Source organism: Anopheles merus, unplaced genomic scaffold (genome assembly GCF_017562075.2).
Source record: "Anopheles merus strain MAF unplaced genomic scaffold, AmerM5.1 LNR4000186, whole genome shotgun sequence".
Lineage (NCBI taxonomy): Eukaryota > Metazoa > Arthropoda > Insecta > Diptera > Culicidae > Anopheles > Anopheles merus.
The window spans coordinates 1-16,008 of NW_024427766.1; the positions used below are offsets into that span (position 1 = coordinate 1).

At 46.4% G+C, this 16,008-nt stretch overlaps 1 long non-coding RNA gene across 1 annotated transcript; it reads right to left on the bottom strand.

Annotated features, from left to right (window-relative positions):
* Positions 1-1,236: 1,236 nt before the first annotated feature.
* LOC121601807 lies at positions 1,237-4,065 on the bottom strand. Its single transcript, XR_006006197.1, has 2 exons — positions 3,952-4,065; positions 1,237-1,718 (listed from the first exon to the last, which is right to left on the bottom strand). It is a non-coding gene; the product is annotated as an uncharacterized LOC121601807 (long non-coding RNA).
* Between the last annotated feature and the right edge of the window lie 11,943 nt (positions 4,066-16,008).

Genomic DNA, 16,008 nt, shown 5'->3' on the forward strand with positions numbered 1-16,008 from the left:
AGAAATGTTAGAAGTTATGCAAGCGAAATAGCTTCGCTAAAATCGCAAAACAATTTTTAATTAATTCATAAAGCGAAGGTAGCATAACGACGTTAGTCAAGTTTGGCTTACGAAGCATCAAATATTTAAAAAATCTCCCCTTTAAAGTTTATTACAAATTTTCTGGCAGACGTTTAATTCTATTAATAACATTTTTTCTAATAACCTGTCCATTGCAGCCAACTTCACTAGAGTAAGAAGGGGGAAAATTAATAAAGGCCAAACTAATAAACCATCACCCTCACCACTGTACGGCACTATTGATTCCGAATCTGTACCCTACGGTGGCTTATCAAAATCTATCGCCTGTGTTGCCCCATCCAACTGGCAAGGCGTGCAGGGAGCAACACAACGTACGTCCAGCTGGGTAGTCTACACAACTGTGTAAAACTGGCCACTGTTATCAGGCCGTTCTGCAACTATATAGTCCCTTCCCATTTGCACCAGAGCAATAAATATCGTTTCTAAGCGTTGTGAGTACGCGTGTGGTGGGTGTTGTCGCATCGAGCTAGCGATAGTTGCGTATCAGAGCACGCGTCCGCTGTGCGTAACGAGCAACAAGTCAAACAAAACAGTGTCTTTTTTTTCTTTCTTCTTTCCAACAACAAAACGCAATCAATGTGGCTTGGTCAACGATGATAAGCCGCCGTTGCCCGTTGGCCCAGGAACCTTCTCAGATCGGAAGGGGTCTCCTCGGGCGAGAACAAAGAGAGCACGCGAAAGGGAAAACATACGCCTGTGTGCCCCGTAAGCCCCGACAGTGTTCACCTTTCTCGCTGGTGAACGTTCGAACAGGAAACGGATGGAATGGTGTATCGGATTGAAAAACACCACCACAAAGTGTGAACTCCGCCGGAATGGAGGATAAGGCAAGCAACAAAAAAAAGATGGGTTAGTTTAAAGAAATAACACAAGTAACAAACCAAGAAGTGACAAAACGAACAGAAGAAAGAACATGGGTTCAATATGCAGATTATGACATAAGCTGATGTGTGTGTGTGCGTATTGGTTGAATACATACCGAATGATTTCCGTTCTCTCGCTTGCGTGGAGCTGGTGGAACGTTGCCCTTTCTTGTTCTGCTGCTTCTTCGCTAGTTGGTGTGTTTGCTCTTCCTACGCTCGTCTCGTTGCAGACAGACAGAACTCTTTCCCTTTTTTCTTCCCTCGGATTGCGTTTGGTAGATTGTTTTATTACTTTCTCTGCCGCTCACTACAGTGCGACTGCTGCTGCTGCTTCCGGTTTCACTGCGACCGCTGTTGGCACGTTCTTCACACGTCCGTCTGTCGTCGTTCTAACGCCTTCCAGTGCTGGTTTGATCGTAAAGGATATCATGCTGGAAACTGCCGCACAGTTTCGCAGAGCGTTTTTTTTTCGTCGTGCTCGTGCTGCCCTGTTGTTGGCGACGCGCTCTCAGTAGCCTTACGTAGTCGGTATTTGCACTAGAGTTTGCACTTGGGTTTATTTTTTTGTTTCGTTTTGTTGTTTCACTATTTCACCACCGGAGGGTATAAAACTGTCACTGAATGTAGTTGCATCGTCGGAAGATGTGGAAGATGAAATGAGCTGTTGACTCGCTGTTTTGTCAGTAGCTACATTGGCAGGAGGAATTTTATTGTTTTATCTCATCACGCTGCAAGGATAAGGTGGAACAACAAAGCTTTGAAGGAAAAATGTCACTGCAAAAGACGCATCGGATATGAAAGGCTAATGCTCACTCTATCTGACTAGGAATACGAATTTTGTAATCAGAAGCATTTTTCGGACAGACATTGGGGAATTTATTTTTTTAATAGTCAGACACATTTGCAACACATGGTTCTCTTGGTGGGGTTCTGATGAAGACAGCGGCAAAGAGAAAAGCAAAACAAAACATTGAAGCAGGAAACAGAAGACAGCCGAAACCTAACAGCGCAAAAACGCATCAATAGCTTTAACAGAAAGATAGACACATTTAAAGGCGTTGTTTTATCTAATATTAACATCTTCACAAAACTCATAGTTCACATGCAAAATACAAAGAGCTGCAGCAGTTTTAAAAGCCATCAAATAAAACTCGTTGAAGTGCGCTCGCTCTCTGGCCCTGCTTGTCTGTGTCTGTTGCATGCCCACGGAGTTTGCGGTGTTGTTCGTTCGCTCTGGGTGGCAAATGAGATCGTCTCTAACATGGCGTTATGTCTTTCCTCTACTCCCCAGTGTCCTTCAACCCATTCCCCACCAAAAAGGGCGGCGGGGCGCGGAGCGAAACAGAGATAGAGAGAGACAGAGACAGAGAAATACGGCACGGGAAGAAGAGGCCAAAAACTAGACAAAGCGATACGAACGAGCAAAACAAATGGCAGAACAACGAAAAGCCACAAAATGACACTATCTTGTGACACCCGCGATCGTGCCCGGTCTCCACCGTGTCTCACCTCATCCATATGTGCTGCCATACTCTCACTTTCCGCCACATCTCCCATCCTATCGTATCCATTCGTCGGCACCGTCGTCGTGTGTGTGGAGTCTGCAATGCTCCACCAGCGTCGTGACCATACCACTCGAGCTCGATAGGAAGAAACGAAAAAAAAACAACAACAACAACACTTTGCCGAAACGCTGCCCTTCTACGGGCCTGGAGGGAAAACTACGGCAGCAGTGGTGAGAAAAGTGTGGGAAAAAGGAAAATCGTGAGTGAAAACCAATCTTTTGGAGCCCTGCCGAAGGTGCAGGGTGGTCCGGTTCAGGAAGATTTTTCACTCCTATACCAGTCCTATTCCAGGCTTTTCCATAATAGGTTTTTTCCAAGCAAAAAAGGGTGTTTTCCTTCAAATAGGATGTCTCTACCATAGAACATCATTCACATACACACACATATATGTATATAGATATGCGAATCCACACGCACTAGTACAGGATCTCATAAGTTTGTCAGTGTTCTTGGCACAAACGTCTATCGCAGACCTAACCAAAATAAATTTCAAAGAAACACACACATTTTTCCCCCACGGCACTGTGCTTGGGAGGCAAATTGCCTGGAGGATTGTGTTTGTCCAATTTAACGTCTATTGTAGGAAGGGGAAAACAATGATTTCGATCAACCACAGCGAACCAAACAAACAGCTCCCAAGGCCTACTAGCCTTGGGGCATAATATCCAAAGCTCTGCCCAAACAAACAATCGAACTGACCGAAAGTGTCCTAAAGACTAGCAGAGTGGGCCTAATGGGAGCAAAACTCGATGTAGTAAGAAGACCTAGCCTAATCTGTTTAAATGAGTCTATTGCTGTAGATATCTTTAATGTTCCAATGAAAAATACTGATTGGCAAGGGATCTAGCCCGAAAAGGATGTTACAATTTTCCGACACCCGGCCATTTCTACTGCTGATAGACCAGCACGGGAAAACTATCACCACCCCTCCCTGTGACCCGCATAAACAAATGGAGAACCAGCAAAAAAAAAACCCCCAAAAGCGCAACGAGAGCAAACTGTCACAACTGTCACTGGAAGAACGGGGGAGCATACACGCACACATGGGAACCTCTTCGGCAGGTGGAAAAAGGGACCCGCGGAACAGTTGCTGTGCGATGGGGAAAAACGATCCTCTAAACATCGGCTTCGTAGCAGCTCCTTCTATACCGAACCAAACAAATCACTGCACACACAAACACGCCAACACGCCGTTCTATCACTTTTGGTTCTATCGTCGACGCACATATACACACATGGGGACTTGGGAACGACCGCATGAAAAATATTGAACACACCAGTCTGGAAGAGGAAAACACACAAACACATGCACACATACACACAGAAACATAGATGTACACGCTGGTAGGAAGTCGCGCAATCGCAGCTGTCACACTGTCACGCACGGTGATGCACGGATAAGGGCTACACGCGTTCCGTGAGCCTGAAGTTTTGCTCCTTACCCGTTGTGGTGTGTGGTACCCGAGCGAGCACAAAACGCGCGTCCGAATCGTCGCGGGTGTACGAGTGAATTAAGCGCGGACGAATCGAAAAGTGTACATTATGTACGTGCTCGGTGTTTGCCGTTCGCCCGCAAGTTCGCTCTTTTTCTTTCTCTCTCTCTCTGTCTTTCTCTCTTTTGTGCGCTCTCACACCGCCCCTGATGCTGCTGCTGCTCGTTCTTTTACGCACTTTTTTGTGTGGATTGCATGCATGCGTATGAGAAGGAACTGAGGGAGAGAAGGCAGTTTTGAGAGAAAGAGTGTTTTTATTACAGGGTTTCTTGTTCACTGTTTGATGTATTGCTTTAGGTTTCATTTTCAGCTATAGCAATTTGTATTTTATTTATCGTTTATATGAAATTTTACTGCTGTCGCTGTTGACAATTCCAAAAAAAACATCAAATTTTGTTAAAAAATGTATAAATACGATACGCTTTTTTCATCTAACCCTGTAAAAATTCTTTCTCTCTCACTCTCTCTATCCCCGTCGAGCTGAAATTGTCTCTCACGTTTCCAAGAAACACATCAGCTGGAAACACTCTCCATCTCGTTCGCTCTCCTTTCACTCTCTTCGTGTCTCACTCACCCATGCTTGTCGAGCCAGGTTCACTCTTTACCACCCTTGGGCAATGCTGTTATCGTGTAGCTGAATGTGCATGCATCGACTACCGCGGTGGCTACACAGCGCGAACACCTCTATGCGCAGGAGAAGGACGAACACGAGCGCAATCTCCGCGCAACGGAGCTCCCGCTCACAATCGACGGAATCCTGGGCGCATACCGTTTTCGGGGAAGGATGCAGGAACCCTTCACCTCAACCACCGAAACTCATTCGCTTCCTCCCGCCCCCTCAGTAGAGGAGAGCCCTGCTGGATTGCATTGCAGCGCATGCCGGCTTGCAACTTCCTATGCGTGTGTGTGTGTGTGTGCAGTCACCGATGACATTGAAAACTGTGGCGTGCGATGACTCAGGCCGGTCATGCGGCAACAGGATTGAGCAAACAAATAAAATAAAGAAAAAGATAAAAAAAAACACACTACGAGGAAAACACTCGCGACAATACAAATGTCCCCCGCGTGTGCTTCTTTCCTGTTCGCATGGATGCACTTTTATTTTTCTTTATTGTTATGGCATCTTATCGACAGTCGCCGATTTCCTGACCTGGGGGTTATGGGATTTAGAGACGTTTTAAAGTTATGAAGCTGTAAAAATGGCACCCAAAGGGGGAATGCAAATGAGTTTTCTGCAATCATAAACAGATTCGACAGGGACAGACAGAACTTAACGGTAATGGTCGGCTGTTTGGGCTGTGCATTAAGCGTTAAAGCTCACGAAATGATTTAAAAACCATGCAAAAGGCTTGTAATGTGCACAACAAATCAACCCTCTAGGTAGGTTAAGCCAACGGAATGTTTATGTTTACATTTAAAATAAGGCTCGTATCTATATATACCTTACAGTTTTCAAGATCTTTTTTTTATTTTACACACAAATGAACACTCCATTTTTTAAGACCTTCTTGTGCACTGCACATTAAAACGAACATAATTGTGTACAAAGCAAACATAATGAATTTCTAAATAAAGCCAACGATCCCTTCAGGAGCCAAACATGCACGTACATTGCACTCCGCGTCTTCCGCGTTGTGTCTTCACTTTTGCTGCACTTATTGTGCAATATGTAAACGAAGACAGGTTTAGCACGATCGTACCCGTGTGTGCATGGGTAGTGCGTAGAAAGAGTAGAACTTGCGAATGAAGAGGTTGGTGTTGAGGATACGTCTTTGATGTGGGAAGCGATGTTCAAACAAATATTTATAATAAATGAGAACGTTTTGTTATCTCGGTTAAAATCTAGTTTGTTAATTAATTTTAAACTATTTTTTAAAGGATTTTCGGCCTAAAATCTACAAGCAAGAAGTGAGTGTTTGGGTTCGTTCTGGTTTAAATTAAAAGAAAAATAAAAACATCCTCGCTGGGTGCAACGACCATGAGAATCCAAACACTCTTCTGCCGGCTGGCACGTATTCTGGCCGGTCGACACATGGCCGTTCTTGGCATGTTTGCACACGACGATGACACGATAGTGATGGTGCGCAGCGCAATACACTACTCAACGCACTATTGTATGATTCACGGTCAATAATCTCGCCGCAAAGCCATTATCACGCTGAGACACAAATAAACAAGACGTTTCCCTTGTCGATCCTTGGCTCCTCCAATCTTCGACACCTGCACGTGCAGCGCACGCTCGAACACCATCCTCGACAAACCTCGAATAGTGCACCCTTGAAGTAATGATGATGAATTCATAGTTTTGCTTTTGTTCTGCTTCCGCCACACGGAAACGACACACGGATTCTCTTCACACTTCACAGCTCATTCTCGCCATTTTCCAGTTCCGACACTTTCTTATCAGTGCTGCACGGCAGGGCGTGCCTGTGTGCCAACTTCCGTGGGCCGTTCGGTGTGAATCTCGCACCCCAACGAGGTGTGTAATTTATGACTGACGCTGTTGTGGATCGCCGGCAAAACAGTGTTTGTGTGTATGTGTTATTTATATCCACGTCGTACGTATTCTGATGGTTTTCTTTCGAGCGTGAGTGAGTGAATGCCGTTGTCACGGTAGAGTACGATCGACCAATAATAATCGCCCTCCCACATCCACGGATAGCGATGACTTCCTGAATTATGAGATCTACTGCCCCGATGATTTACGAGAAGTTAGCACATCCATATTTATTTTCAATTAATATCCATTTTGTCTATACGATATATTATTCATATCCTGGTAGAAGCGAGCAAGTTCTTCGAATGTTTGATTTCATACCCAACAATCATGTTTCAAATTATTTACTAAAAAAACAAAACAAAACAAAATCCCAAAAAGGTAATTCCTATGCTATTCGCCATTTCAAACCATGTTCACGGCTGTCCCACTTGAGAACAAACATGGAAAGGTCTCACACTTGAACGGATTACACGAAGCCTCACTTTAAATGCAAATGTGAACAAACGACTTCACAAGGGATAAAAAAGCAACCCATTCATAGCTCAGCGTCCAACCAAACTACAACATTGAAGAGTTTGTCTTTCCACCAAACTCTTCCGTGTACGGTAAAATTATTATTGCTCATTCCGCCGTCAAAACCTCCAAACCATAGCCTGGCACAGCGAGGTATCTCCCGTGTTCCATTGAAAAGGCAACCACCTCAACAGACTCCCTCTCTCTCTCTCACACACACACACACACACACAAGCCCAAGCTCTAATAATAACAAGCCGTAAAAATGTGGATATTAAAACAAACAAAGATTAGCCCGGCCGGATGCCCGCCCGGGAACACGATCTAGCCCGGGATGCTGTCGAGCGGCTGGGAAAACGCGGCCCCTGAGTCATGCAGACCCTGTGGACCGGTACCGTCCACCCGCAAGTACACACCGTACCGAAAAGTTATCATGTAAAAATATGTAAAAACATTAGATCATGAACAAAGGGAACGCGCTCTGCTGGAGATGGAGCGCACTGCGATCGCGGCTGCTGCACATGGGAATGGATGGGAATGGAATGGACAGGGGGAACAAAAAGGAAAACCAAACAGTCAACGCTGAGAAGCTCGACGAGTGGCGGGAGAATGAAATAGAAAGGATGCAGGCTTGTTTGGGTGATCGTACAAGGGGGACATACTACGTTGGATCTGGATGCAAATGGTATTTAAACAAAAGTGAATTTTAAGCTGCTCGATGATTAACAGCGGTTTCAAAATGATGAGTTCTAACTGTTTGAAAAGAAATGAGAATTTTAAAAAATGTAATGATTGATATTTCTTACGTTGTGCTAGGCGTAACAATCAAAGCCATTCTAAGGCCATAGGCTTATGGATTTATGTTATCTTTGAAATCCTCCCAAGAAAAAAACTCCACAGCTCCTATAATATACGTTACAGTAAATATTGATACACAAATAGCTCATTGATATTTTTTTATAAAGATTCAACCATAAATTCTATACTAGTTTCTGACGAAATAATTCTTTTCAAAAATATTAAATAAACCTGGGTAAAGCCGTTTTAAATACCTAAAAATTCACATATAATTGCAATTAGCATCTAATCGTACTAACTCGTGTTTCGTGTAGTAAGCTTTCAAGTGATCATTCTTTTTTCTCCTGAGATGTTCATCAAATATAGCTAATTGTGCAACACCGTTGACGTTGCAGCGGTAAACTGCATTTGCTATGACGTTTCTATCGCAAAATAGTAACACTTGATTGTTGTTGATACATAATTTCAAGCAGCTTCAAATCGCTTCTACCGTTGAACTAGATGATTTTAAAGGTTGCAGCGTTACCAACTACCAAGAAGTGAAAATAATGCCTTAAATCAGACATGTCAAACATGCGGCCCGCGAAGGCTCTCAATCCGGCCCGCGAAGAACTTTGGCAGTTATTTAAATGAAGCAGAAATAGATTGCAAATTAAAAGATAAGAGAAAACGGGTGTATTAATGTTCATCCATTGAGGAAGAAGGTTTCAACATTCAGTCTTAATAGTTCGATTATCGAAGAGTGTAGTAAGTTACACATAGTTACTTGTTTGGGAAGGTATTCGCGAAGATGGCACGTAGAATGTGGGTTAGTAGTTGTTTCCTGAGAACACTATAAAGTCGGAATACCAAAATTTTCATCCATTTACCGCCATTGAGGCTCTCTGGAAAGTTCGGAAATCATGTATTGGAATACCACTTTATTCACTTCATTGATGAGGGTACTATATAAAATGATCTCTCTAAATTATTAAATTTCCGAGTAGAGACGACCGCCGCTAAAGTAAAGTATGAGTAAATTAATGAATTTCACGAACTGTTTATTGGAGGCTTCAAAAATGTAAATAAGATTCTTGGGCGAAGAATAAGCCTTTAATGATTTTTGCCTATTGAACGCACCCCCTCCCCACCATTGCCCAACTGGGGCCCGCGAAAATATTTTGAACCGCAATCCGACCCGCGTCCCAAAACGAGTTTGACATCACTGCCTTAAATATTGGCCATCATCCATCGTGCAATGAAACAACTGCTGGTCGATTTCTCCACCCAAAACCTCCGTTCAACTACAATGCGATCTATTCGATTCGTGTGTGATGCGATCAATTGTCCCCGAGCCATGTCTACGCATGTTTACACACCCCTCCCGGTACGCTTGTCCGACGTGCGGTGGTCAACGCCGGGGCTGGGGATGGGGAGGTGCGGAACCAGGGTTTCGGACGGAGACGGCTGACACGGAAGAGCCCGGAGGCAGAGAGTGCAATGCGCACGCAAACCGTGATCATACCATTCGGCACGACCCCTCAAACCGTATCGTTTGACAGCTGGTTACCATGGCGCGATTGCAGCCGGCCAGAAAGCGAGAAACGCCGCGCGTGTGTGTGTGTGTGTGTGTGTGTGTGTGTTAGACAGCGATTGCAAGCAAAAGACACTCAGTATACCCGGTCGTTATGGTAACCGCGGTATATCCCGCGCACGGTACACCCGCCGTAACGAAAACAACCGAATGCTAATGTTTATATTATGTTGCGCAGCTTCGGCCCGCGAACTTCCCATCCTGGTCGTCGGCCGGGTCTTGACCCTCCGCACAGCGGCCCCCACAGCTTTGGCCCGTTAAGGAGTTGAAGATCATTTTCAAAGCGCGCGTGCACATAGCCACACACACACACACACACACACACACACACACACACACACACACACACACACACTATGACTGATCTAGCCTTGCGGCCGACTAGAGCTCAAGTCATGCTTGCTAGAAGCAGGGAAAGAAACAAAAAAAAAACATTTGCTCCGAGGCCCATTACTGGAGTGACCGTGCGAGAATCCGCAGGTTTCCGAGGGTGACGACGGGGCTTTATGGTCGTTAGTGGGTCCGACTTTTGGACCTCCTAGACGCTGAGCAACAGATAAATCATTCATGTGCAGCTCGCTCCACGCTACACCGCGGTGCGGAAGGCTGCATAAGCGATATCGATGGGCTTTGGCATAGGCGCACACACAAACACACACACTCAAGTTTAGTTACGTCCGGTCGCCAGGCGCTGGTGGCTGGTAAACTGTCGCAGGCTTGGAGGGTTATAGTGGTGGCCGCGACGACGACGACGATGGTGACAACGATGACGACGCGCTTTGGCGCTTTGCAGCGGCGCTTTGATGGCGTCTGTTTTCATGCCTAACGGCGGTCTCCCCAAGATGCCTTTCTTCTCAACATGTCCTCTTCCTGGGACATGTGCACGCTCACAGTTCTTGCTGGATTGTAGGCATCACTTGGGAGTCTAGGATTTTTGATGCGAAAATCCAACAAAAGTCTGGTGCAAGTTACACCAAAGCAGTTTAGAAATTTATCACAGTCCTATTTCTAAAACCATTTCAGGTTAGTAGTTTGGTACATCGGGAATCTTAAATTCTCCATCTCCAGAGCAAATCGTGGCAGAAAACGATCATCCATCACTGTTTTGCTCTTGGGTGATCTTTGCAACGAGGGATCTCCTACATGGACACCATGCAACTAACAGCAACAAGCCGCATGGGGCACAGGGGCATCACCTAATGGTGCACACTACCGGCCCGGATGCGCTCGTATGTGACAAACGGAGAACGCGAGAGAGAGAGCATCCCCTGCGCCTCGAGCCACCACGGCAATGGTAGCACAGGCGCCTGCCACACAGCGACAACGAGATCACACGAAAGCCACACGCTTCCTATTGCTTATATCCCAGCGTCCCCTGCCCGATCTGGCCCACCGTTCCTTGCACGTGAGAGCCTAAACATCGTGCCGAAGCTTCTGCCACCTTGGAGCACAGTTCACAGTCACACATAGTCCACGCTTTGCGATCGCACCAACCATCTGGGCCAACCCTCCCTTTCTAGCATCGGCAGCTTAAGCCTCCGCTGGCTTCCTTCCTCGATGCCGTCCCCCCTCTGTCCCAGCATGTTCGCTGCTCAGCAGCTTCGTTGCACACACCATAATTGCACACCGCCTTGAAGATCAGCTCTGGCCGGCCTAATCGAACCACAACCGGACCGACCGTACGACAAGGTGACAATGGTGGGGGGCACTGAGAGGATCGTGATCGACAAAATAGCTCCACGAACGGTAGGGTCCACCGATCCCCATCGCCACCCCATTCGATCAGTTCGACCCGCACGTACCGACCAGGGCAGGGTAATGGCGCCCCGGGTTGGATATAAATAATCGTGAAATCTTGAAATGCCCATATACGGTCCTGGACCTGAAGTGAGATGCTGAGGACGAGAGACAGAGAGAGAGCGACAGAGAGAGAGAGAGAGAGAGAGAGAGAGAGAGAGAGAAGAAAAAAGAACGCAAACAACAAGAGCCTTTCGTCATTGACATTGAGCCACGGGGCTGCTGCTGCTGCTGCTGCTGCTTGATTCGCTGGTTCATGCTTCCGAATTAATACGGCACGGGCAAGGCAGGACGGTTTGCGGACGAGTTTTCGCCCGCGGATCTCCCGGTCGATGGCTGTGTGTTTGCCCGCTGTCGTCGCCATCGTGGAGCCACCGCCGGGCAGTAGTAGTAGTAGAAGTAGCAGTCCCCAAAACAAAAACAAACGAAACGTCAAAAGTCAATGGCCACCGGGCGGCGTCCCATTGCCATTCGGTTGCCCCGCCGTCGTCGATACGAGTCGATCATGAGTCGTCGTATTCTGTTTTAGCCATATCCTTCCCCGATCGGCAGCTAGAGCAGTGCGGCAATGGTGACGACGGACTGCTGCAACGGCGGTCCTTCTTTTCCGGGTATCCTTTTCGCGGCGCGGCCCATCGGTATGCAAATGACACGCGCGCTCGCGCAGCTGGGCTTGGTTTTGGTCGATCGGACGTGACCGTGATGACTCATGGAAGCACAGTGGGTAACCTATGACTGTCGGCGTACGCGCTGCTGCGAATAGTTTATACCGCGTACCGTGAACTGACCTGCCCGAAGGTCTGTGGCGTCGATGCGTAATAGCGGCAATGGACAAACGGCAAGCAAAAGGCGGGCAGGCTGCGATCGATATTACCGCTAATTATGGGCATAGGTAATCGCTTTCAAACGAAGTGCCCTTACCTATTAATTATCCTGCACAAGGCACGTGTACTTTTGTGTGTGTGAGTATATTTAAGCTCTCATAGTGATATGCTCAGCCCAGGATGATATATTTTGAGCGAAATTGTCACCCGATCAGCGCGGTGGAAGCATTGTGCTTAAAATTGTTTGAAAAAGGAATGACATTTTGTTTTGAAAATTCCAAAGGCTCCCATCCCGTGCTTTGCCTTTTGTGGAAAAAATAATAAAATACATCATTTCATAACGAATACACGTACACAAGCAGTGACTAATTAAAAGACTTGGGAAGGGACAGCTAAAAAAAAAACAACAATTTCTTGCCGTTTGCTGTCCCATCTTTGCATCACACTTCCCTATTGCTACAATGTAGTACGTAATTTGTATTTTAACTGCCCAAACATGCACAAGAAGCAAATAAATGCTAAAGTTGCTGCACTGCCCATTGACACGCTTTTCATGCGGCGCTCCATTCCATCGTGCCTCGCACCAAAAGCGGGAGAGCGTCGCGAGGTCCACAGCATAAATCGTTGACCACAGCCAAATAAAAGCAAAACCGTAACGTAAGCGAACAATGGTGGTAAAATAAGTAAGTGTTCTTCTTACCTCTCTCTCTCTCTCCTCTCTCGCTCTCATCTCTTCGATGACTTTCTTGTCCAAGAATACAAGATTGCTCTTACCCCGAAAACGAGCAAACAAAACCAAACTTGCTTCCCACAGGCAGAGGACACTGTTCGAGGTCTGTCGTTGTCGGATGTAACTGTGTCTCCTCACAGCCCTTCGATACGGACACCCCACCCCACCCCGACGGTGAGAATACCCTGGCACACGGGTTTAACCTCCTCACACAGTAAAACATGACACAGCGAGGGGTCAATTGACCGAACATCGACCGATCGATATGGCATTCCGAAGGTTGCAGCCGAGATTAATAATACCTCTTCCCATGTCTCTCCTTCGACGACTTGACCGGAGAGCGTGTATTACACCACCGTGTCCATAAACCGTGTAAGCATGATCGCACGAGTGCAGGCATGATCACCAGTAATATATATACATACATGCACAATCCATATATGCCTGCTAGGTATCGTCTTCTTCGGATGGTGACCCGAATGGCACCTAGCAGAATGACCGAAACCATGACTGACTCAAGAAGTTCAATACTCACTCGGAAGTGTGATTGAAAGGGAGAGGGAGGGGGTGTAAGATTGTGTGTGCTTTTTTAAAGATAAGATTTGATTCCTTGGTACAGCATCTTCTCACCTTCCGGTGTGATGATTTGCACGCTTTATGACACATGACAAATGGCAGCAACGACCCTTGACACCACACGACACTAACAGCCACATACATTCGCACGCGAAGTATTGTATCGAATGGACGGAAATTCATAACCGATAAATATTGTGATAAATCCCCACATACTCCTCCTCAAAAGGCCTCTCTTCATTGACGGAAGTTCAGTAATGGGATTGGGCATGGGAGCCGGAATGTGGAGGAAGTTATAAGGAAGCAATGTGGTGTCCTCGGGAAAGTTTTAGGAAATCGTATGTATATGAGCTTTGCCTCAACTTCCTATTGGAATGTGAACCTTCGTTCTCTACGAAGATCATAAATCAATGCCACATTGTGCGTTAATTAAGCCATAAAGATACATTGAGCATTTCTGCAGATAATGAAAATCAAAAGAACATTTACAAACGCGGTAGTTATCACACCAAGGATCGTAGGTGAACTGGGCAGGCGAAACTGCATAATAAATAGCAATATTTAAAGATCTCTCTTACCTATCCATCGGAACATGAGTGTTGCATTATATTTATGGCACATTGGTTCGTGCTGAACATTATCCCAACACTCGTGGAGGTCTTCGTAGTACATTAATTCTTACAGCACCCCACTATAAACGGCACCGGGCAAACGATAACGGAAGAATTCTCCGCTCTGACCATCTATAAAAATAGACAAAACAAAACCTGAACCACGTTTAATGAGACAACTTTTGAATGGTTCCGTTCGGGTGTTTGTATTTTCCAAACTACACGATCACGGTAAGGTTCGCCCCTACCCGGACAGCTGTTCGTTCGGCAAGGCTCGAAAAGCGCCACCTTCCCCAATGCTAAATTCACCCATCTCCATCCCCATGCTATCCAACATTGCACTTAACCCACTCAACGGGTGGCAGCCGGTTCCTGTCGCTGTTTACCGATACCGTTGTCATGATAAAGTTCGGAAGCTGGACAGCAGCAACACGACAGCACGAGTGGTCTTTTAGCATCTAGGCTACATCGGATGGGGCCTAGGATGCGGTAGAACCTCGCGGGCTCAACGCGGCCTGCAGATATCGGGGCTAGTTTGTTTTGTACCTTCGTAGCAGCAGCGGCGAACCACCTTCCGTATATGGGCAAGAGCTACACAAACCGAACGAGGAACGCGTGTCGAATTTCTGCAAAGGACGTCCGCATTTTGCTGCGGCGCGTACGCGCGATCACGGTACGCGGATCGCGGGCTTTAAGCTTTAAGTGTTTCTGTGTGTGTGTATGTGTGGTTTTTACTGTTGTATTGTTGCTTTAGCAGTTTGCTTCTGCTTCTGTTGCTATTGTACTTTTTTGGGCTCGATGTTTAACGGAACGCAAGGACTCTCGGGGTGGACACCACGGGCAGGGGAGAAGGATAACACGATGCTTTCCTTCCGCAACGGGCCGCGCAATTACTTCCGGTCCATCGGGTTGAGGGACATTCGGGCAACGACTTTTGGGGCGCCCAATGAACCCCAATCGTTGCTGGGGTGTTGAAAAGATAACGTCATCCATTAACACCGGACAGCCCAGTAGCGTAACGCCTAAACGATGTGTCAGAAAGAACTTGATTACTTCTTTGGCCAGACGTATGACATTCATCGAAAGTGTGGATTTTGTTTTTTTCGTCGTAATCAACACGTGATTCAACTACTCCGCGTTTTAGTTCCGTTTTGACCTAGAATAAATTGTATGACCTTCGATCTAAAATTTGCCATATGAAGTGTCCTAATTGTTAAACTCCTAATACAAAACAACCCAATTTCAAATCGACACTCTGCATTATCAAAACCGACCGGCCACATATTACTGCCAAACATTCCCGCCTATGGGGCGCGGAAGTTACACGACGCGGATAGTGTTTGATAAATTATCCTACCCCGGCGCGGAACCGTAAAAGGGTAAAGGGCCCGAGCGCGCATTCGACACGCTCGCTAGATCCCCAACCAGATCCATTTTGCGTACGATATCGTTCCGTTTTGGAGCGTTTAATTAAGCGCATAAACCGCTTACCCATTTGCCGACCTTTGTGCCGGCGCTTTGAGGTGCCTATTACGGATGGAAATGTTTGATGTGGAGCGCGGGCGCGCGTGTGCGCGTTGTACAATTGTTGCCCACCGTAGCGCGCAGTTTAGCGCCCGTACAAGGAAATGACACGCCGTCGGCTAAGCTCATAACTTTGAAATGATAGGCGCAGCAGCGTCGTACCGCGTGTCGCGAGAGCACATTGGACGGCCGTTCCCAGATCGACCAGGAGTTTGGGGCGCGCTTGCGCCAGTGGGAAACATGCACATCAGGGATTAAGATTCGTTCAGAACGTTGAGATGCGTGTAGAATCCAAGGATAACAATGCGGCAGGGATATTGATCAGTAATGTGAAAATTTACGCATAATTTACGCGCACATTGAATGGGTAGCGCGGATGGGAAGTACGGTTTAATTTCCGACGGTTGATTGGGACATCTTTATACCTTTACCATATCTGGTCAATGTTTGTGCGTTCGGTGTTTCTGTGAGGGTTTTTAGTTGTTTATCCCTTCAAGGAATAAAGCGTATCACAACGATTTATGATGCTGTGAGTCATTTCTTAAAGAGATTTTTTGCTA